This window comes from Gymnodraco acuticeps, unplaced genomic scaffold, assembly GCF_902827175.1.
Source record: "Gymnodraco acuticeps unplaced genomic scaffold, fGymAcu1.1, whole genome shotgun sequence".
Classification (NCBI taxonomy): Eukaryota; Metazoa; Chordata; class Actinopteri; order Perciformes; family Bathydraconidae; genus Gymnodraco; species Gymnodraco acuticeps.
In genome coordinates, this window is record NW_022990750.1 from 39,013 (window position 1) to 63,268 (window position 24,256).

General features: G+C 41.4%; 2 protein-coding genes across 3 annotated transcripts in view; one reads left to right on the forward strand and one right to left on the reverse strand.

The window, feature by feature from the left end:
- LOC117556735 (NACHT, LRR and PYD domains-containing protein 4E-like) overlaps positions 1 to 4,456 on the reverse strand; it is a 38,434-nt gene extending 33,978 nt beyond the window's left edge. For both annotated transcript variants that reach the window (XM_034232230.1, XM_034232228.1), the window contains exon 1: positions 4,349 to 4,456. The gene's annotated coding sequence lies outside the window, so the exon portion shown is untranslated. The remainder of the gene's footprint in view (positions 1 to 4,348) is intronic.
- A 7,992-nt stretch (positions 4,457 to 12,448) lies between these two features.
- Positions 12,449 to 24,256, forward strand: part of LOC117556733 (NLR family CARD domain-containing protein 3-like) — a 72,756-nt gene continuing 60,948 nt past the window's right edge. Inside the window, 1 exon segment of the mRNA XM_034232226.1 lies at positions 12,449 to 12,675. The gene's annotated coding sequence lies outside the window, so the exon portion shown is untranslated.

The following is a 24,256-nucleotide window of genomic DNA, read 5'->3' on the forward strand; positions in this document are numbered from 1 at the left end:
CTAGAGACTCTGTGCTCTGATGCTGCTGCTTTATGCTTTATGAACGTGGACAACAGAGAAACAGATTCTTCAGGACCAAAGCTGGAATTGAAATAAAAAAGGAAAGTTAAACTTATGCTCGTCACCCTCTCCCTCCGGTCCACATTAATACAAATGATCCCAATACGTATGATTGATGAAAAGATCTTAAATCAATACAGATGTATTTATTATAAACGTTAGTCCTTAACATCTATCACTGTGTATATCACCATTCAAACATCTTTTAAAAGTTGAACAAACCCCACACAGCTCAGTAGAGACAGTGAAATGTTAATAATAATAATAATAATAATAGCTTCGATTTCTATAGCGCCTTTCAGGGGACCCAAGGTCGCTTCACAAGTAATAGTGCAAAGACAAACATAACAAAACAAAAGACAGACAAACAGAACAACAGATCGATTTAGGGGCCGAAAGCCTTGGCAAACAGATGGGACTTGAGGGCCCTTTTGAAGGCTTCAAGTGTGGGGATGTTGCGTATCTCCGCAGGGAGAGCGTTCCAGAGGGTGGGGGCTGCCACACTGAAGGCTCTGTCCCCGTAGGTTCGCAGTTTGGTGCGGGGGGTGGTAAGCAGGCCAGAGTCTGAGGACCGTTGACTTTATTTGATAATTTCAGTAAAAACTAACGTTCATATTTCTCTTTTTGATTATAATACTGATGAAGGTTCAGAACAAAGCACTTTGGCAACTTACCACATACGTTTTAAAATGCTTAATAAGCACCGTAACTTTCATGATATCATTTCTCCGTCATAATCGGTTGTGTCCGTGAACGGCCGACTGTTGTGTGACGTCAAATGCTGCGGCTGCAAGGCATTGTGGGGCAGCATTTTCTCCTCTCCTTTCGGTTAGGGAGGTCCAGTGGTTCCTAAGCTAAAGGAGGTTGTAAAGGAAGTTTGAAACCTCCTTTCCTTTCATTTGGAGAATGGGAACGGCACTTATCATGGCTGCCACTGAGGTACTTCCGGGTCATTTCACTCGGTTAGGAAGGTTCCTAAGCTAAATGGACTATTCGACTTCAGCCCAGGTATACTCGACATTGAGAAATGGCCAGAGTCTCTCAGGTGTTTAAATCGCAGCAGGTTCAGGGTCAGCTTCTTCCCCAGGGCTGTTACCCTGCTGAACTCTGCCCGCTGATAGACTCAAGCCCATACCCACCACCCACCTGTTTATATATTTTACTGTCAATGCCGTTTACACTGTATATATTCATCTGTTTATAGCCTATTTATAATTATTCTATTAATATAAAATTCCATGTATAATTATTCTCATTATGTAGACTCCTGCACTGCTATTTTGCACTTCTGGTCAGATGCCTAAACTTACATTTCGTCACTAGTACATGTACTATGTAATGACAATAAAGTTGAATCTGAATCTGAATCTAAATGCGATTATTCATTGACTTTGAAAACATCCATTTATTGGAGAGAAAACTATTTGAACAGTATGTTTTTAACAGTTGAAACCCTTAACTTTAAGTATAATTCAACTGAAAAAATCCCAAAAAAAAAGAAAAGTAATAATAATCATAAAAAAATAATCGTTTTATTTCGATTACGTTGTTTTCGTAATCGTTGCAAGCCATAATCATAATCACGATTAAAATTCGATTACAATACGATTAATTGAGCAGCCCGAATGGATACATCTCAACACCCATATGAAACAGAACTGTAAACAGATTTACTATTTCTTTATGGATATTTTACAAATCACTCCCCTTTCAAGACCGAAATGTCTACATGCAGAAGATGGCATATTTTTACATGAATATTCCAGCCAATCTCTGTTTTGAAACCATGAGCTGCAAAATGAGCCCCCACTGTACAGGCGAGTTGGGTACTTTTTTAAATATACCTGGGCAGGCTCTGTTTTGCCGAGGTCCTCTGGCACTTGCGGGCCGCTGAGGGGTGGCGGTGTTTGGGGCAACGAAGACGGCTGCTCCGCCTCCGTGGGCGAGGCGGGCAAAAGCCGGCGAGTCGGGAGGGAGGGAGGACGTTAGTGTCCACGACAGATGCCGCGGGTAACGTAATGTCCCCATGATCTGAACTGTTATTACCTGCAGTAGATGCAGTGTTACTGCTGGCAATAAGGGCTGGTTGTTTTAACCATTTTCTGATGTCCATCATTGACTGCTGTGTAAGCACCTTGCAGATGACGAACGCGCAGCGGCACAGGTCACACGCACCTGACATAATAACGTTACTTACCGTTTAAAAAATCGACCAAATAAATGCAGCAGACAATGTTATTACCACAATTACATATTTATTTTATTTCAACTATATTCTTCTTTTTAATATTATTATTATTACTATTATTATTATTATTATTGTTATTATATATGTAATATATATATTTTTTCACTTTTCATTTTTCAAATGAGGGTGCATAACGACTCAACTGAGGGTCCAATGCACCCTTATGCACCCCCGTAGAACCGGGCCTGGCCTGATGCCTCCCCTCCACATCAGTAGCCCTCCTGACAGACTGACCCCCATCAGCCTGAACTCCTCTTCCTCCTCACAGGGAACTCTTTAAACTAACCTGCTCTCTCTCTGCTCTCACAGCTAGGAGGCCATCTTGTTTCCCAGCTTTAAACAATCACACGTTCATCAACTCAAGCGTTTCTGAGAACACAACAATCAACAACGTCAACCAATCACAGGTCTACTTACTGAACTGTTAGCCGTGAGATTTATCCATGGCGTTGTCTGCTGCATATGCTGACATTTTGTTCACATCTAGTCCAGACATCTCCAGTTTAGATAGCAGCTGATTTGTTATAGCTTCTGACTTCTCGTTGCTATCACTGTAACAATCCAACAGTGCATGTTGCACGCCCTCCTCAAAGTGAACATCTCAGTACAATGGGGAAACACCTGATCGTACCTTTGTTTCACCTTGACTCAGGTGTTGTACTTCAGTACAGCTTTTAGGTACTTTAGTTCACTTCATTACCTGCTACTTTATACTTCTACCATTCTACATCAAGTATTATACTTTTTTCTGCAGTACATTTAAGAAAATGTTACGTAAACGTTTCAGATCTAGATTAATAACAATAAATATAATCACCAAATGATCATGCAATAACTATATATTAAAATATGATTCCTTGGTGAAATTCACGAGGTACTATGTACTGTATACACCATTTATTTAATAAAGAAAAGCTCCTCCTTTACCAGCTGTAATACTAAAGTGAGCAGACAGTCATTAATGAACATTATTAAATAATGTGACATATATTATTATGAACATGTGCAGAATGAGTAGACTACTTTACGTTTTTTTCCAATGTTTAAACTTGTACTTTAGTGAAGTGTTGAAAAGAGGACCTGAAACAGATTATTATCACACTGTGGTTTCACTAATGTTTCAGAAACTAAAGATCTGAGTCCTTCGTCCTCCTCTGAGAGAAACCAGAAACCAGCTGCAGTTCCTCAGAGTGACCACTGGAGGTCCTCCTCCTCCTCCTCCTCCTCCTCCTCCTCCTCCTCCTCCTCCTCCTCCTCCTCCTCCTCCTCCACTTTATCAGATCTGTAAACTAGTTTTCCTTCTTTCCTCTTCTGACTGAAATGAACACAGTTTTTATTTTTTTTATTTTTTACATGTTTGGACTTGAGTTTTTGTCTTGACAGTGAAGACTAAGAAACTAAATGTCTTATCTCAGCTGGTGTTTAACACAGAACGCCTGAAGGGAAGACTACAATGGAGAATTAAAGAGTCTCACACAGTTTCATCAGAAACTACAACCTCACAGTTCCTGTTAAATTTGAGTTTATAGAATATATTCTAATGCCATCAGATACAGATATTTGCTGTAAGTACATTTTGTAACTTTACAGTCTAGTACAAGTACACTTCTTCATTATCAGGACACATGTAACAAGGTGAGAAAACTGCATTAAGACATTTGAACTTCACTGTTTAGACTTTAGATGAGAGTTCCTGAGGGGGGGTCAGGAGGGCGTGTTGATCGACCAATGAAGCGCAGCAGAGTCTCTCAGGTGTTTCAGGAGCAAAGGCCCAGGTGAGCTCTCTGATGGCTGCTGGGTCCTAGTGCCTGCCACCTGCCTCTCCCTCCACATCAGTAGCCCTCCTGACAGACTGACCCCCATCAGCCTGAACTCCTCTTCCTCCTCACAGGGAACTCTTTAAACTAACCTGCTCTCTCTCTGCTCTCACAGCTAGGAGGCCATCTTGTCTCCCAGCTTTAAACAATCACACGTTCATCAACTCAAGCGTTTCTGCGACCACAACAATCAACAACGTCAACCAATCACAGCTCTACTTACTGAACTGTTAGCCGTGAGATTCATCAGTAGCAGCCTCGTCTGACCTTCATCAACTTCAGCGTCTATCAGACGAAGTGAGGAGAAGGCGCTTCCTATCCTGAGTCTGTGTGTGTGTGTGTGTGTGTGTGTGTGTGTTTGTGTGTGTGTATGTATGTGTGTGTGTCCTCACCTCACTATGACAGTTAGCAGTCCGACTTGTTGGACTGAGTCTCAGTCTGTGCTGCGTTCACAGGATCAAATGTGTTTGTGAACAGAATTGTTGGGAAGGGGATTCTTGAGATGATTCCATTCTTGACAGTGACACGCTATCAGGAAACTCTCTGAATCATGCAGCCAATGAGTCCAATCCAACACACTGGATCACTCTGCAACATTTCAAAAAAGTAGTGACTTCCTATGTTTTGATTAAATGCACTGCAGGCTAGAGGAGGAGGTTCCTCTGTTATAGATCTGTCTTGTTTACGTACAGATAACGTGACACTGTCAAGGTTGATATAATCTCGAGATTCCCTGAATGGTCTTGGTCCGAGCTGCTTGACACTACAGTTGCACTAAGTTCTGATAACAGTTGAATATTATTTTAATTATAACATATATTTTAATTTTGATTAACTGCAGACTGTTCATTCATAATCTGATTATCTTTGTAGTACAAAGTGATGAATTTAGAAAACACATTCAAATAATTTTGTATTTATTTCCACAGCCCTCTAACGCACCTCTTTCATAAATAACACACTTGCTCTTCAATAATGTCATATGTTTTATGTTTGTCATTTCTGTTAGGAAAGGACACACCTGAAGGACACAACTGCCACACCGTTTTCTCCGAGGGGCAAGAAGAAAATGAAAAGCTGATATGAGATTAAAGACCAATACAGGACATTCACTAAGAAACTACTCTTTTATTGTGAACACAAAGATCTGCACACTGAATAGTGTGTAGTCAAACAGGACCATCATTTATTTGTGACAGCTGTGCCCAGTATGGGCTCACAGATGCAGTTTGGTGGTTCCTCCATCCGGCCTGGTCCTCCTCCATCAGGCCTGGTCCTCCTCCATCAGGCCTGGTCCTCCTCCCAGGGAAAGACCGCTCCACCTCAGTCCTCTCCAGCCAAACCAACAGACAGGACATCCGTCACGATGAGGTTTCTCCCAAAGTCTCTGCAGCTCCCTGGACACCACACTGTCTCAGTTGATCCACACTGTGAATATGAGAGGGGAACATCTGTGAAATAAATGCTTTAGACCCGGGCTTTTCAAAGTGTGGGAAGGTGGGCCTCCCCTCAGAGAACATAAGAAAAGCCGCGCCCCCCCTCCCAATTATTATTGCTATTTTTATTATTATTAGGGCCCGAGCACGGAGTGCTAGGACCCAACGGTGTCCTAGCACGAAGTGCGAGGAAACCTATTGTTATTCGTGGTATTATTATTATTCCATATTGCAATGCTTATTTTCAGGCCTTTAGGACGCTGAAAAAGTTGTATAATTTTGCACGGGCGCCAGGACCGGTGAAAAATTTGATATTCTGGAGTTAATGGGTTAAATATTCCAACCTGCTCACTCTCCTATGTTGCAAATGTATTATCTTTTCAATTTACACACGGCATCTATTGCACGTCTGTCCGTCCTGGGAGAGGGATCCCTCCTCTGTTGCTCTCCCTGAGGTTTCTCCCATTTTTCCCTTTAAACTGTGGGTTTTCTTCGGAAGTTTTTCCTTATACGATGTGAGGGTCTAAGGACAGAGGGTGTCGTATTGTCATACTGATATTTTGTACAAACTGTAAAGTCCACTGAGACAAATGTAACATTTGTGATATTGGGCTATATAAATAAACATTGATTGATTGATTGATAGCGCCACCTATAAAAATCCCATTTTGCAAAAAAATTCACAAAGTCGCACCGTAACTCCGAATGACCTGAAATTTTGCAAACATATCCGGGTGGACCTGCTCTACAAATAATCCAATTGGAACCCTAAGCTCCGCCTACTTTATGTTTTTAAATTAGCATAATTTTAAAAACAGTTAAATATTCACTTAAATTTCAAATGTTGGTTTTTCAACACCAAACTCAGTATACAGTATCGCCGGAGGGTCAGACACATTCCCCTAGGAGATGAGCATGTTCAAACGATAAATATTTCCGCCATGAATTAAAACGTACTCGCAAAAAGGCAGGGCTTAGAAAGAAATGCTCATAATTCATCAACAATGTATCCAAACATCACAGATTTTGATGGAAACGTTCAGTCTGTCTTGGGAAATAGGCACACCAAAATATTTTCATTTTGGACTATAGGGGGTGCCAAAAACACCACCAATTTATAACTCAAGAGCGGATGGACTAATCTTTTTTTTTTTTTACACATACTCTCGGGGCAACTACGAACTTAGATTCAAAGTGTCGCAACAAATGCAGAATGTGGGCGTGGCCTATACATTTTTTGAAAATTGCGATAGCATAAAATGAGCTTCGGACGCAAAACTTGGGACACACGTCAGAGCCCACGACCTTTTCGAGAATGTAAAAAAAAAAACGTACATTTTCAAAAAAACTGCTCACTAGCGCCCCCTATTGTGTGGTAGTCGCATATAGTTTCTCAGAACTTCACGAATTTTGGCACAGACATTCTTCATGGAATTGCGGACATATTTGTATATACATTCCATTATCCCCGCCCCCCAAAAAGTCGGCCATTTTGAAAAATGTGCATTTTTTATGCATTTTAAGCACATTCGTGCAAACTCCTCCTAGGGGAATGATCGGAAAAATTCCAATCCAGGACACGTTCAGCCCCTATCCAATATGATACTTAATTGAGAACAACATTTTTGATAGCTCAATCGTGGAGGTCGTAAGCTAACAGCGAATACACAATTTTTCACGATTTACATGTCGCAAATTACTCCAAACTACTCGGATATAGTTAATCCGATATTCACGAAACGCTGTATACATATTGCTATTATGATTGCACACATATTTCAAATTGCCTTCCATTAGCCCCGCCCCCCAGAAACTCGGCCATTTTGAAAAATGTGCGGTTTTCAGCCATTTTACGCACGTTTTTGCGAACTCCTCCTAGGGGAATGATCGAAAAAAAATCCAATCCAGGACAAGTTCATTCCATTTCTAATGTGATGCTAAATTGCGAAGGAATAGTTGATCGCTCAAACGAGGACTTCGTAAGCGAACGGAGAACTTTCCATTTTTGACGATTTACATGTCACGAATTACTCCAAATTACTCCAAACTACTCGCGTATACTTTTTCCAATATTCACGAAACGCTGTATACATATTGCTATTATGATTGCACACATATTTAAAATTGCCTTCCATTAGCCCCGCCCCCCAGGAAGTCGGCCATTTAGAAAAATGTGCGTTTTTCATTTATTTTAAGCACATTCTTGCAAACTGCTCCTAGGGGAATGATCGGAAAAATTCAAATCCAGCACAAGTTCAGCCCCTATCCAATATGATGCTAAATTGAGAAGAACATTTTTTATAGCTCAATCGTGGAGGTCGTAAGCTAACAGCGAATACACCATTTATTACGATTTACATGTCACAAATTACTCTAAATGACTCCAAACTACTCGCGTATACTTTTTCCAATATTCACGAAACGCTGTATACATATTGCTATTATGATTGCACACATATTTCAAATTGCCTTCCATTAGCCCCGCCCACCAGAAAGTCGGCCATTTTGAAAAATGGCCGTTTTTCATGCATTTTAAGGACATTTCTGCAAACTCCTCCTAGGGGAATGATCGGAACAATTCCAATCCAGGACAACTTCAGCGCATATCCAATGTCATGCTACATTGAGAAGGAATAGTCCTTCGCTCAAACGGGGAGCTCGTAGGCTAACGGAGAATGTACCATTTTTGACCAATTATATGTCAGATAAGCTACTGAGGCCTGCCTGTTTGCCTGGCACATCAACTCTCACACACACACACACACACACCACACACACACACACACACACACACACACACACACACACACACACACACACACACACACACACACACACACACACACACACACACACACACACACACACACACACACACACACACACACACACACACACACACACACACACACCTACTGTTAGTCCAACAACGCCCTTTGCTGGCAGCATATTCATTACAACAGACACCTATACACTCGCTAACCCTAACCCTAACCCTAATGTTTATTTGTAGATATCTCCTAAAGCCTACAAATAAAGTGTGAAATGTAGGCCTGTTACATTTGTTATTGAACGATATATATTATACACACTGTTCTGCTTTCTGCACTGACCTCAGCAGCTGTTCTCACTGTAACATCACCTAACATCCAGGGGACATGTGATTAGTGAGTAAACAAACGGTAAAGGGCAGAAAGTCTGATGCACATTTGATCATCTCAAATAACTTATAATCACAACGGGAACAGTTTGCAGAGCTGTGCTTCGTTGACAGAAGTCCAGTCATGCGTCACGCCTCTTTTAAACATCACTGTTGGCTGAAATCGTCTCAGGAGAATACTTCAGTGTACCCTCGGTTATAGCTCCTCCAGAGACACTCCTCTCTCCTCTAAATCAGTGTATCCTCGGTTACGGCTCCTACAGACAGCCTACTTGATAATCGATCCTCGACGAGCCTTTAGAGAAATTTGTTTTCCTTCGAGACGGCGCGCCGAAATCCGTTTCCGGGTCGCTGCCGGAGGACCTGGGAGTCTGGGACGCGAAAATTATAGAAATGAGAAACGGCTCATTTCCCAGGACTCGCACGCGTCTGCTTGACGCCGGGACGACCTGCCGCCCTCCCCGACAGGCGCACAGACGCGAGGGCCCGCTCATCACTGCGCGCACAAGTGCGACCGCAGTTTTAATTATTATTATTATTGTTGTTGTTGTTGTTGTTGTTATAATGCAGGGGTATTATGATCCAGTGGAAAGCCTTTACCTGCTGGCCTAGTTAAACCAAAGTGGTTACTTTCTGTTGGCTGGGCAGTGCAGTTTTACACACCGTCTGATTTGACTTTCTTAGGACCCCAAACTGTTTTTTGGGGGCAGACCCCCTCAAAGAAAAATATATATTCACACACGTAAGGTCATCATCTTAACAGTTTGTTGTGCTCATCGAGTCATCCGTGAGCAGAGCATCAAGTTGCCTATAACAGCTGAATGCAGCGATTAGCATGTTGTTCAGCTGAACGCCTCACAGACTGATTCAGATCAAAACTTTAGTGCGTTGTGATTCGATGCTGAGTGCAGCCGCACTGCAGGCTCTGCTCTGTCACTGCAGACCGCACCTCATTCCTTCCGTCTGCTTGGGTCCGAATGCGCCGTCTCGTTCAAATGAAATCGCCGCCCATCACATTTCCTCGTCACGCCCGGGCCGGGGGAGGGGTACAAGGCTCGCGTCTTGTGCTGCGTTCACTTGCACTCGGACATTAGAGACTTTCTCTCATAAATGTCCGATGAGCCACAACTTTTCTTTCAAAACAAAGCTGCCAACTGGGGTGGCAGCTGGGGTGGCAAGGCTATTTTTAGGGTGGCAGTTGCCACCCCATGCCACCCCGGTAGATCCGCCCCTGCTTGACCGGTACTTGCCTTTGATCAAAGTCAATGCGGAAAACCCGCACTCACACAGGTAGGCGGAGGTGAAGGAAATGAGCACTTTTACAGCCTTTAATTTAAAAGAAGAAGAGGCACCTAAAATGAAGATTGTTATTTCAATACATTTAGTTGATTTTGTCTTTTTAATTGACGCTATAGAGACGCTATAGAGACGCTATAGAGACGCTATAGAGACGCTATAGAGACGCTTTAGAGACGCTATAGAGACGCTATAGAGACGCTATAGAGACGCTATAGAGACGCTTTAGAGACGCTATAGAGACGCTATAGAGACGCTATAGAGACGCTTTAGAGACGCTATAGAGACGCTATAGAGACGCTATAGAGATCCTATAGAGACGCTTTAGACGCTATAGAGACGCTTTAGAGACGCTTTAGAGACGCTATAGAGACGCTATAGAGACGCTATAGAGACGCTATAGAGACGCTTTAGAGACGCTATAGAGACGCTTTAGAGACGCTTTAGAGACGCTATAGAGACGCTATAGAGACGCTATAGAGACGCTTTAGAGACGCTTTAGAGACGCTATAGAGACGCTATAGAGACGCTTTAGAGACGCTATAGAGACGCTTTAGAGACGCTATAGAGACGCTATAGAGACGCTATAGAGACGCTATATAGACGCTATATAGACGCTATAGAGACGCTTTAGAGACGCTATAGAGACGCTATAGAGACGCTTTAGAGACGCTATAGAGACGCTATAGAGACGCTATAGAGACACTATAGAGACACTATAGAGACACTATAGAGACATCTCACTATAGAGACACTATAGAGACACTATAGAGACGCTATAGAGACGCTATAGAGATGCTTTAGAGACGCTTTAGAGACGCTATAGAGACGCTTTAGAGACGCAGCCGTAACACGGCGCAGACGGACCCGGTGGATTCTAGGGGTTACACGTGTACGGTTTGTTAGTTCATTCATTTTAAAATTCACAGAAATCTTGCAAACATTAGATTTGAGTGTGGACATGCAGAATGCCCTCCTGTATTCAAAGTGAAAATATGTAATACGTATAGGAATTGCAGCTGTTGGTCAGTTAAGCACAGTTTATAAGACATGGAAGATAATTGTACATGGGATATGCAATGGAAGACTATGGTAGCTATGGTATGCTCACCCATTTAGCACAAGAAAATGAATGTTCTTGATACCGTTCAACAATTAAGAATACATTGTTAAAATGTATTGTTTGCTGTCTCCCTGCAGTTATTGGTGAGCTTTAAAATGTGTCAAAAATGTCTGGTAATCTGTAAATTACCAGCATGACATGAAGTATACTATAATAAATAATTAGTTTTACAGTTACGATACTGATACTGTAACTTAAAATGATAGCATTACAGTTTCTATTTTACAGTTGAAACACTATTACCGTAAACAAAAAAACAGTACTTTTTAAATGGCAGTGTTTTATTTTATAGTTAGAAATACTATTAACTTCAACACAAATACAGCACTTGGAAGTTACTGTGGTTCATTTTACACTGTTACTGTAAATGTAGTTACTTACTGTAATACCAACCCACTCTCTTCAGTCTGCGTACAAATGACACGACTTTACACATTGGAAATGCGTGCAATAGATACGCAGAAGTCCGATTTTGCGTGCATATGATACGCTAACCATTCCCATTGAGATCTGATGCCGAGTTTTGCGTGCATATGATACGCCACGTTTTGTCCGGCGAACACGTGAACACTCCTCTGAGTTAGTTTCTGTTCTGCTTGAAAGCAAGTCCCTGCCTCCTGCAAAGTGTTCAAACAAACGCTTCAACTCGTACCATTTAGAATCTGTGTGTTTGAATCTGGATCTGAAGTTGGCGTGACGTTGAAGTCGTGCTGCTGGACTCGCTGTAGTTCATTTATAGCATCACGTTAGCATTTAGCTTCTGGACGTTAGATTTATGATTAGAAAATGATAAAAGTAGGGTAGACATGTGGAGATGATCCGGCTGAACAAAACGTGCATTTATCAAACAGGTTCATTTTCCACAGACCTTATTTCAAACTATTTTCCTAAATCCTATGGAGAAATCCCGTTGCATTTTTGTCGAGGGATATAGAATTTGTTTTCCCATACAAATATCAATATTAAATAGATGAAGTACTATAATCCAATATAAAGAGCTGTTTCCATTGTGTACAGACACAACATATTCAATTCAGAAAGTGATTTTGAGTGATTAGGTCACATGACCTGGAAGTTATTGAAGCAATATGCTAATATTACCATACACATAATACTAATAAAACATATTTAAAGTATTCAAATGTAATAAAGAGAGGTGTGTTCAACAAATGTATGCTCTATAGTGGATTTGTTTCACATTCACACGATCGGGAAGCTGTCGATTTATTAAAATGAACATCGTTCTTGTGTAATTGAAAAGTCATTTGTTGATGGTCCCTAAGTGAAAGCCTCGTTTTGCGGATAAGATCTCGCCGTCGTAATACAGCCAACTGCAACAGCAGGGGAAACTGACGCAAACCAAGTTAACAGTCACATCTTATCTGGATAAGTGCTGCAAAGTTATAAGGGATACATGTGTGTGTAGTCTTTAATATTAAAAATGATCGCTGGTAGATAGCCACAGAAGTCGGATCACAGTTTACCTGAGAGGATCAGCTCCACAGCTGAAGACTTCTCCACGCTGCTGTCAAACTGTGAGTAGTGTGCTTCACTTGGAGGCTGTCTGAAGGTGTACACAGGTCTCAGATGGACTTGGTATCACATTAAGAACGATGTACAGTAATAAGTCTGGCAAAAATAACTGGTTTAAATGATTTATTCTAGTTTGCAATGTTTTGAACACACATCCCCATCACCTCAAGTGTCTTTTTGTAGTCCTCGCTGTGCGCGTCCGGATATCGGCATCGCAACCACAACCTCACACACTGGTCGTGAATGTGCATCAAAGTGTTCCTATGGAGCCACATATACCAACAGATGTAAAGGTTCATCTTATCTTATATTATCTTATGAATGTAAACGACAGAAGAAACGATCAAAATGTGTATTTCCTGGTTAGTCGACAGGGCGTTTCCTGGACCTGGAAACATTCGGGGCTTAGTTTACAGTGGCGGGCCAGAGATGTTCTTTTGGGGGTGCTGTTGACGTTTCATAGAGGGTGCTCAAACATGTGGGGCTTCCCATTTGGTACCGGGCGCTACAGTGGAATTGTACTGCGGTCAACTCAGCCGTCTCTCAAATGTGCTTGGTCAAATGAGCAGTTCTTCATTTTTGAGTGCGCGATTAATAGCGCCTTTACGGTAATCGCTGAGAAGCGGCACTAACGCAAGAGTAAAACAATGCGTGTTTTTTCTGCTTCATGCGATACAAATTATTTTGAACACGTGAACACTCCTCTGAGTTAGTTTCTGTTCTGCTTGAAAGCAAGTCCCTGCCTCCTGCAAAGTGTTCAAACAAACGCTTCAACTCGTACCATTTAGAATCTGTGTGTTTGAATCTGGATCTGAAGTTGGCGTGACGTTGAAGTCGTGCTGCTGGACTCGCTGTAGTTCATTTATAGCATCACGTTAGCATTTAGCTTCTGGACGTTAGATTTATGATTAGAAAATGATAAAAGTAGGGTAGACATGTGGAGATGATCCGGCTGAACAAAACGTGCATTTATCAAACAGGTTCATTTTCCACAGACCTTATTTCAAACTATTTTCCTAAATCCTATGGAGAAATCCCGTTGCATTTTTGTCGAGGGATATAGAATTTTTTTCCCCATACAAATATCAATATTATCAAATGTGCTTGGTCAAATGAGCAGTTCTTCATTTTTGAGTGCGCGATTAATAGCGCCTTTACGGTAATCGCTGAGAAGCGGCACTAACGCAAGAGTAAAACAATGCGTGTTTTTTCTGCTTCATGCGATACAAATTATTTTGACCATAAATTCTTAAAAAAAACTAACACTGTTTGACTCAGTCCTAGTTTGACTGCTACCAACAATAACATGAAGTACTTGTACTGTCTTTTTTCTGGGTAATACTCTCAAATTCCCCTCCTGAGAACAAAATCATGCCACTTCTGCTATATTTGATGAGATAAAATGATTTTTAGCCATACATTCTTATTAAAAGTGATACTGTTGGACTCAGTACTTGTTAGACTACTACCAAAAGTACAATCAAGTACTTTTACCATGTACTTTTTGAGAAATACCCTGTCAAACTCCCCTCCAGAGTACAATAATGTATGTTTTCTGCCATCTTTGATGAGAGATAAAAGGATTTTTTTGCCTGAAGTTCTCAGTGAGAGTGGTACTGCTGGACAGAGTACTACATGGACTACTGCCACAAGTACAATCAAGTACAATAATGTATGTTTGTATGTATGTAACATACATAATTCGTGACCAAACCGTTTGAGACCCGCTGAGATAACTTAGACTAAAGTGAACTATCTAAACCAGGGGTGGGGAACCTTTTTCCTCTCAAGGGCCATTTCAATGTTTTCAACATCCTCCGAGGGCCGTACAAATGATTGACCTCTGCTTAAAAATACTAAAATCACAGCCCATTCATTTCACCTTTCTTTCATGCTGTGCAAAGAAAAAGCAACCTTTTAATCCAGATATTTTACCATGACTCGCACATGCATTCACGTGCACGGTTGTGGCATGACCACCAAAACAGAAAGATATGGACACAAGATGTGTGCAAATGTATTTAGTTTCCAAAGATTTTTGCACTTTGAGAGCAACATGAAGAGATCTATGGATATATCTCTCAACACCCAGATGAAACAGAACTGTAAGCAGATTTCTTTTTCTTTATGGATATTTTACAAATCACTCTCCTTTCAAACTGTATTCTTGTTTATTAATAACAACTTTTTGTTACCGTCATATAGTATTTTATACCTGTTTACTTTATTCTCTTATGTTTTATAACTATAATGATCATATAAAGATGTGCCTTCACCTCACTGGTTGTAGAAAAAGCTTCTTATATTTGTTAGCATAGCTAGCTAACCAGATGCTAATAACAACAAAGTTATTGACGGTATGATCAGTGTGACAGATGAACAGATCGCCACTGGGCTTTCAACTAAAGACACAGCCACGCAAAAACTGCGGCATGTGTACGGCTCCTTATGGGTACTGCAGTTTTTGGAAGTGCAGGAGCGGAGCGGCGTTCTGGTGCTCTCCGTCAGAACTGCACCCCTGTCAAACGAGACATATACCACGTGATGACACGTTAGGCTTGTGTTGTGTTCAAGGATCCCGACTTTGGCCAGGAAAAACAGGCACTCGCTTGTTTAATTTTTTTGCGGTCTAGATTTCTTTAATTTTTTTCTTTTTTGGGTGTGTTTATAAATGACCTCGAGGGCCGTACCAAATTGTCTCGCGGGCCGTATACGGCCCGGGGGCCACAGGTTCCCCACCCCTGATCTAAACACTCAGAGAGTCCTTTAGCTCACCTGAGCCTCTCAGTCCAACACAGTCTCACTCCCTAACCGTCCAGGAGTGACGCTTGGTCAGGGACCCGTGGCGTGCAGTTGGGACGCGCCGAGGCTCCTTCAGCTTCATAAACGGACGCAAAGAGCTTTCAACTGATTGCAATATATTCCCATCAACGGCGGTATTTGACGCTCATGGAATTCACCGCACCCGTTTATGTTGGCGGCTCTTAAAGGCAATGTGAGCGTCCATTCCCATTGGATAACGGAGAATTGTACAGCCGGAAGTAAGTATTCTCCTTACTGTCGATTGATCTGACCGTGATATCTGCACTACTCATCAACTCAAAAACACCAGGTTATCCTTGTTAATTAAACGACATTGATTGGTTTAAATTGTGTGCAATGCTTTTGTGTTTTTCCCCTTCAATTCTGAGAAACAACTTGTTTTCTCTGAAATGTGGAGCGCCAAAGAGACTACACTACCCACAATCCCCAGCCAGGGGGGGGGCAAGGGGGGGCAGCTGGCCCCCCACTGTAGAGCCTTGCCCCCCCAGCTTCCCCCCTAACTTTTATTTCCCTAAAACTGTACTAAAACAAACCTACACTATTTCCACAAGCTTCTCAAGCAACGAAACAAGCATTACATTAGTTAAAATTGAATCATTTTAAATATCATTTTAGGCCCGTTAAAAACGCAGCTACGGCCCTGCATTAAACTGCGGAGCAGCGTTCACACAGACCGCGGCTCACACCGCTGCAGAGAGGGAGCGAGCTGTCCCAGCACCTATGGATCAGCTTCTCCTGGGAGCATTTCCCTTTCCACTAGTTTTGTTTTACTAAGGACGAGAGCTTGAAACTAAATATTAATAAAACGCTGCCGTTTGAATCGATAGCGTTTAACAGACGGGCGCTGTTTGGGGCGTTACGTTGCAAAATACTACGCAGACAGCGTTAGCTGGGAGATCGATCACTTTGCTAAACTACGCGGTAGCCTACTATTAAATCCACGTAAACTACACATCACAGCCATGAGGCCAGATCAATGAAACCAGGATACATCCTTTACCGTAAAAACTGGATCCAAACTTGATCAATACTTTCTGATGTTATATTTATGATATGCTACATATTAGCTAGGCTACATGGCCCTAACGTGTAAAGTTATACAAGCATTTGTACCAGTGCTTTTCACAAGTAGACTCTTGCAGGCCAGAGTATAGGAGTGATTCAACAACAACACAAAGACATATGTGAGAAGTGAGAGACCAGGAGGGTCAGAGCAGGAGGAAGAGGAGGAGATGAAGAGACCAGGAGGGTCAGAGCAGGAGGAAGAGGAGGAGATGAAGAGACCAGGAGGGTCAGAGCAGGAGGAAGAGGAGGAGATGAAGACATTAGTGAAGAAGAAGAAATATATGTGAGGAATAAAGATGAAGTATCAGAAAGAGGGCCAGAGTCAGGGATCAGGAGGCAGATGAGACTCCAGCTGGACCACATGGTATGTTCTTATTCTCCTTACATATTCCATCACAGCAGCTCAATCTAGCAGCTCTTAGTATTGACTAATATTGATTGAAATGTGTTGCTGCACAGGTCACCTGTAGCTCTCTGAAGAGATGGGTGATGTCATTTGTGTACTTAATTATAATTAAGTACTTACAGTATGCAGAATTCTGAGTATTCTCTGAATCGGGTGCCTTTTGGGTCTTTATATCTTTGAAAAATGAAACCAAAATGTTTGGTCATAACATCTGGTAGTGGACTACTTACATTTTCCCACCTCAGGCACAAAATATAAATAATTACTAGGAATTTCCTTGAAAAAATGTAACAGGGTTGAAGTTTTTGACAAAAAGTAGGCATGAGACCTTGTTTAGCTAAGATATGGCAACACATGGAAGTCAAGGACATTACAACATTGTAATATTTTGCAAAACTATTGTTTATTTTTGTAATAAACAATTATTTACTATTATTAATTCATATAACAGAGTTGAAATGTTGAGCTTGTCAATCTTAATCTGAAAATACAAAAACTGAAATATAGGTAAGAGAAGAAACTGACACTTTTGTGATGTAATTCCCTCAATGCAGATCACACATGGACTGATCCACACATGGACTGATCACACATGGTCTGATCCACACATGGACTGATCACACATGGTCTGATCCACACATGGACTGATCACACATGGTCTGATCCACACATGGACTGATCCACACACGGATTGATCCACACACGGTCTGATCCACACATGGACTGATCACACATGGACTGATCCACACATGGTCTGATCCACACATGGACTGATCCACACATGGACTGATCCACACATGGACTGATCCACACATGGACTGATCCAAACATGGACTGATCCACACATGGTCTGATCCACACATGGACTGATCCACACATGGTCTGATCCACACATGGACTGATCACACATGGACTGATCCACACATGGACTGATCCACACATGGTCTGATCCACACATGGACTGATCCACACACGGACTGATTCATTATTTTAATAGGAGGGTAAATGGTATGGCGTGACGGGGTTGAAACAAACTGAGGGACAATATTGCAATTTCATAGATAATTCAAGTATTTTTTCAGAATTGATTTTTAATCAGTTAAAGTTCACAAGCATATGATTATATTAGCAGCAACATTTTGGGATAATTGGCCATTTTGATTTGTTTAATATTAAATTAATATGTAATAATGCTTAGTGAGGACATGCAAATATGTCTGTCTAAGACAACCAATTTTTTTTAAGACAAAATATATATTTAATTTTACATTGTAATGCAAAACAACCTGTTCCATTAATTCATTGCTTTAAAATACATTTTGTAGTTTCCTTTCATTTAAAATGGTTGAGGTAAGCTTGGGGGACTCAAAGGGCACCCGATTGTTTGTCACCCACGTACTGTCCGCCCTCCTATGCCACCCTGGCATGACCTCTTGCCTCCCCTTTGCCCCCCCATGTAAAATGTGCTAGAACCGCCACTGTCCCCAGCTATTGTTGGCACCCCCTGCCCGCCGCTAGGGGGTGCTGCAGCGCCCTCAGCACCCCCCTTCCCACGCCCATGAGTAAATGTAACACCCTTTTCACCCCGGTTACACTTCTCATTTGCCCTGTGCGATGGGCGCTGTAAGGGATGAAAGCTCACAGCCAAAGTGGGTGTGGGATCGAGCAAGAGAGATAAATGCAATTTATGTAAACAAATATTTCCAAGGCACTCCTTTATAATTATTGGGATAAACAGGTTTGAAATCATTTCAATGTATTGTTTAGAGTTTTGGTGGTCCTGATAATTTATTCCGGTAAATTATTCTGACCTACTAATTGACCTTTCCGAAGTTATTGAGTCTATGTAAGGTTGCTGCTTGGCTCAGATCCACCAACGTCAGCAAGATCTCACCTCTACTAACTTCCCGAAGAACCAAGGTTTCAATTAACTGCTGTTTCAATTCAGACAACTCTTTTTTAATCTGTTTAAGCGATCCCGAAGGATTTTGATATCAGTAAATGGAGTGTGCTCCTACCTAAGTGTGTGTGGCAGGGTGCAATCTCACCTTGGAAGCAGGAGAGGAGGGCACAGGTGTCTTTTAAATTATCCCAGTCCAAAAGGTGGGATCAGTTTATTTGAAGAAAAATAGGTCCAAACTAATACAGGGTTTTTACCTTCTCTCTTACAACATTATAATCATACTAAAAAAAAACCGTGCTGTGATCATGTTCAAATATGAAACTTTAATTCACAGTCTTACATTTATTACCAAAATGTTTTAATTTCAACTGCCCATTTCAGTTGTGACATTTTAAAATTCTCCCGATAGAATTTAGAGGTATTTCCTCGTAAAAAGACCGGTGACAATAAAAAGCGCATTCAACTTTTTCATTTCACCAACTCAATTCACATCAGTTTCATACCGTTTTTTCCGACACAGACGGCGGGTATAACATTTAAAAACCCATACCTATCTGCAATTTCGGAGGGGAGATTTTCCTCACAGATGGCAGTATTTATAATATTCATACACTTTTTCCGACACAGACGGCGGGTATAACATTTAAAAACCCATACCTATCTGCAATTTCGGAGGGGAGATTTTCCTCACAGATGGCAGTATTTATAATATTCATACACACATCTCTCATCAAATCATTCCACTCAGCCAACAACCAATAAATTCGAGAGATATTTACCCCGTCTGGCAGGACCTTACCGAGAGCTATTAACCCAGCTCTCAAGCACACAGCCTACCCGGAGAGAGTCTACCAGGGGTTACCCCCCCTCTCTCTGCTCTCTCAAAAAACCAGTCTCTTTATGCTAAAAAAACTGGATCCTAAACCCAAAAAAACAAACTCCTCCTCTTCACCCAATTCAGTTGAAAACTGCGCATGCGCACTAATGTACAAGGCTAAACATGTCCCGACATGTTCCACAGCTGTTATGGGATAAGAAACCCTTTCATATGAGGTAAAAAGGACATGAACTCTCTTTGGCCTCTAATGTTTCTCCAGTGTGAAGCCCCCCCTCCCTGTGGACTGCTGCCAGAGGAGAGGAAGAAAACTCAACCTAAACAAACCACTTTGTTTTTTTATACTGTAACTATAGAAAAACCTAAAATATGAAGCATTTTCATTGTGGGTTATACAAGAATATAATTGATTATATTTGATTATAACTAACTTTCGTTTTTAAGTATTAAACATACTATGAAAACTCACAACACCCTCTTTTCAAAACGCAAAGTTCTCAAATAGCAACAGAACAAATTGTAAGCATAGATACATATTCAAAAACCGTCAAGAAGCATTCTCATTATGGGTTTATACAAGAATATGATTGATCATGTATGATTTATAATTAACTTTCGTTTTTAAGTATTCACTTCATACCATGATCTCAATTAACTTTCGTTTTAAGTATTCACTTCATATGAAGATCTCAACACCCTCTTTTCAAACGCAAAGTTATCAAATATCAACAGATAAAATCGTAAAAACATACATATTACATCCGTAAAACTCCAAGCATCAATATCATGAAAAGTTCTTCAGTATGTGTAATCAGGACGACCCTTTGATGAACCTGGTGTGAAAAAACACCGAAAACATAGTACCGTACAGGAATGTCCTTGGGCGAGGGGCCCATCTGTTGTAGATTCCTAAATCCATGTTGCTATCTGATGTATATCCTTGACCCTGACCATGGAGGGGTTGCAGTTTTTCGCTGGACGACATCTCCAAACGAAAACCAGATAACTCGGTCGACAGTTGTTATGGATTTTTTAGACCTCGTCAATAATCGCTCATGACTTTGTGACAAGGTCAATGAGTCCCCACACAATGATAGCACAAACGAGGAACCAGAGGCATATGAAACAGCTTAGCTGGCACTCGCTCATGACATCCTGTGTGTGCAGTGTGAGATTAGGTGTATGTGGTGCCAGTGTGGTGCTGGTGGTACTTGTTGTCGTCTTTCGTTGGTGACTAGGACACATCACTTGTTGTCGTCTGTTTCTACCGTCTCTCCTGGCCTGTGACTACGACCTTGCAGTGGCTGGCGTGGACCCACGTGGCTCTCTCGGTGACCTTGACCGCTGTCTGGGTGATGAGAAGCACCTGGTAGGGACCTTGCCAACGGTTGGATTTCCAGCTCTTTCTCCGGAAGTCCTTGACCAGCACGAAGTCACCGGGTTGGAGATGGTGAAGTGGACCAGTGGCAGGGGGTAGGTAGGGTTGCTGCTACCTGGCGTCTGATATCTGACCATGCAGTTATCAGGTAGTCGTCATCCTTTTCTGGGAAATCCACTGCGATCTGAGTGGCTCAGCGGGTAGAGATGCAGCCTGTCCCACAGAGCTGGAAGAATCGTCCTCCTCCTCTGGCGGGGTCATAGGTGACTCAGCCGCTGATCCATTCTGCACCGGTTTTCTGGTTTCAGGAATTGGCTTTACTGGAAACCCTGTGCCTGAAGTAGTTTCGCTGATTCTGTTCAATTCCTCTTGGTAGATTCCAGAGGTACTAATATCATCCATATAGTTATGATCATACACGTATGCGACCTCTGATCCATTAATAATTGTTTCATTTGAAACAATTTCCCCCAGGAATCATTCCAAGGGGTCTGGTACTCTATGTTCCTCTAGAATTTCTATTGACAGCAAGGACATCTTTTTGGCTTGGGCACCCGGGGAGACCTCTGAATCAGATCGCACTTTTCTCTTACGAGTCTCCTCCTTTTCACCGCTTGCCCCTTCCGGTCCTTCTGCACAGGTTTCCTGGGTCCAGGAGTCTACTTGGCCTCACTTGAGGCACTGTGACTGAAGTTTCCCTGCTAGGCAGGTTCAAATCCTCTTGGTAGATTGCTGAGGTATTAATCTCAACAATATAGCTAAAATCAAGTTGAAATCATTTCTCTGATTCATAAAAAGTTGTTTCAGTTAAAATAAAAACTTCCCCAAGGGTTTTCTCAAGAGAGTCGTGTATTCCATATTGCTCTGTAATTTCTATACACAGCAATGTGATTGTTTCTCCTCTTACTCAGTTGGCCTCTAAATGGCAGAAAGCACTGGGCCATAATTTACTCTTATCAGTTTAACGACCTGACAGCCCTACACCTCCATGCTGTGTGAGAACCAGCAAAAAAGAAGGAGAGATGTGCTCAAAAAAATCTAATTTAAATGAATACTCTTTTTAGGGTGTAAGCGTATAACAATTAAAAATAACTGAAAAGAAAACTAATAGTGTAAAGTTAAAAAACAAAAACACAATGAGAAAAATAATATAAAGGTTATTTTCCATTTCCTCTTTGATACTGAGGTATTCTCCATTCAAGCTCTAATGATCCATATACTAATAGACAAAGTTTCGTCTTGCCATCTTTCTTTGCATAATTCACTATAGATTCTAACAGTTCTACTGCTAAATCCTTTGCATTGGAGCTATTGCTTGTTACTCAGATTTAAATTCCCTCTTTTGCTCTATAAAATATCCCTTGGTACAGAATTTTACCAAGACAAATTCTAACTTATTGCGGGAAGATCCCACAAAAAGCCATCCTCTCCTGTGGAAGAAAACACATTAACTGCCACGTGTGTGTTCAAAACATGTCATGTGATGTGAGACTGATAGCATCAATAGTGGATGGGTAGGCCGCAGTCATATTCCTATCTGGATTCGAAACTCAGTTGGCTCGGGTGAACCGGTCCCCTCCTCTGGAGTGAAACTACTTTCCCAGAAATTTGACTTCACTGTATCCAAACCTTCTGATTTAGTTTTAAGCTAACCCTTCTCTGGACTTTGCCCCTTTCTGGTCACCCATACACGATTTCTGAATTTAAACGGAAAAAGTGTGATAGTTAGATATGACCTGACCTTTGCCCTAGGTAGCTTTTCCATACTTATAGGAATATATTCAGCTTTGTCAAATTGATTGGAATGTCCCAATTTGTTTTACAGTTTTTTATACTCCACTCTTTGGCTGCTCTAATGCCTGATACTTCTATGGCAGTGCTTCTCAAAGTGTGGTCCGCGGACCACTGGTGGTCCGTGAGCGCCCCCTAGTGGTCCGTGAGTATATTGGTAACATTTCACATTTGAAATAAATAAATCAATTTAAGTTTTCCGCACTCTCGCGGGAATATCTCCGCAATGGAGTGAGCTTAAGTTTCACTTTCGATTGCATGATATAGCCCAGATAAACACCTTCATCACACATGTTGCCACTTGTTTGTACCATTTTCAGGCGATTTGTAAAAAACGATGTGTTTTTGGATATTTGTGGAGTTAGGTGGTCCGCGAGTGTTTTTTTATTGGTTAAGTGGTCCTTGGTATGAAAAAGTTTGAGAAACACTGTTCTATGGTAAAGACCAGATAGGTGTGATTCCCTTTGTCCTGCAAGGGGGACAACACTTTCTCATTATTAAAGTGAGTGACATTATCCATTCCTATTTTCTCAGTTTTTAGGAAAAATACTTATATGTTCCGCCATTTTAGCAGACACTGTGTTCCAGTTGCTCTGGTCAGATGATAAACATGTTTATGACTCCCTCCATTTATCAAAGGTCACAAGGAAATACTTATTCCCACTGGGAGTGCGGGTCAGAAAAGGACCTGCTATGTCAGCACTAAAAATGGTTAGTGGTTCTTCCTCTATTATTTTAAGATGCTCAGGATGAACTTTCTTAAACCCATCTACCTCTACACATTGAAGACATGTTGACCATGTGTGTTGTAGGTGCAATCGCAGTTTTGGTAAGAGGATTTTATTGTGGAGACAATATTTTCTCATCTGAAATAGGCCCACATGGCCTAAACTGCTGTGTAACTCACGCACAACCTAAGGAGCTTCTTCAGGTGGTACGTGAATGCTTCCACCCTTTTTCCATATTCTAGGGAATATGGCAGTCAGGTGGTTAACTCGTCCCGTGCATTAAGCAAGGTCAAACTTCTCTATTACCCTGATAGTCAAATTATATCTTATATGTATGGCTACGGACATGATTCCATTCTACATGCCTGCCTTTAACTCTGCAATAAGACCCTCAATAGATGGGCATGTGTCAGCGTTTCACCTTTCACATTTTTGAACTGCCTTTGTTCCCAATTATTAAGCTCTTCTTTACCCGCTTTTTAATAATAATCACTATCAGTAATAATACGGATGTGTGCTATTTTTCCTTTTTTAGCAAAAGGAAGTCCCTCAACAAATGGCCTTTTCCTCAGCAGGCTGTACCTGGTATTGCACCCTTTTGCTTGCAAAGTACTTCACCTGAATTAGTTTTCTTTATAAAGGCCCAAGTGGCTG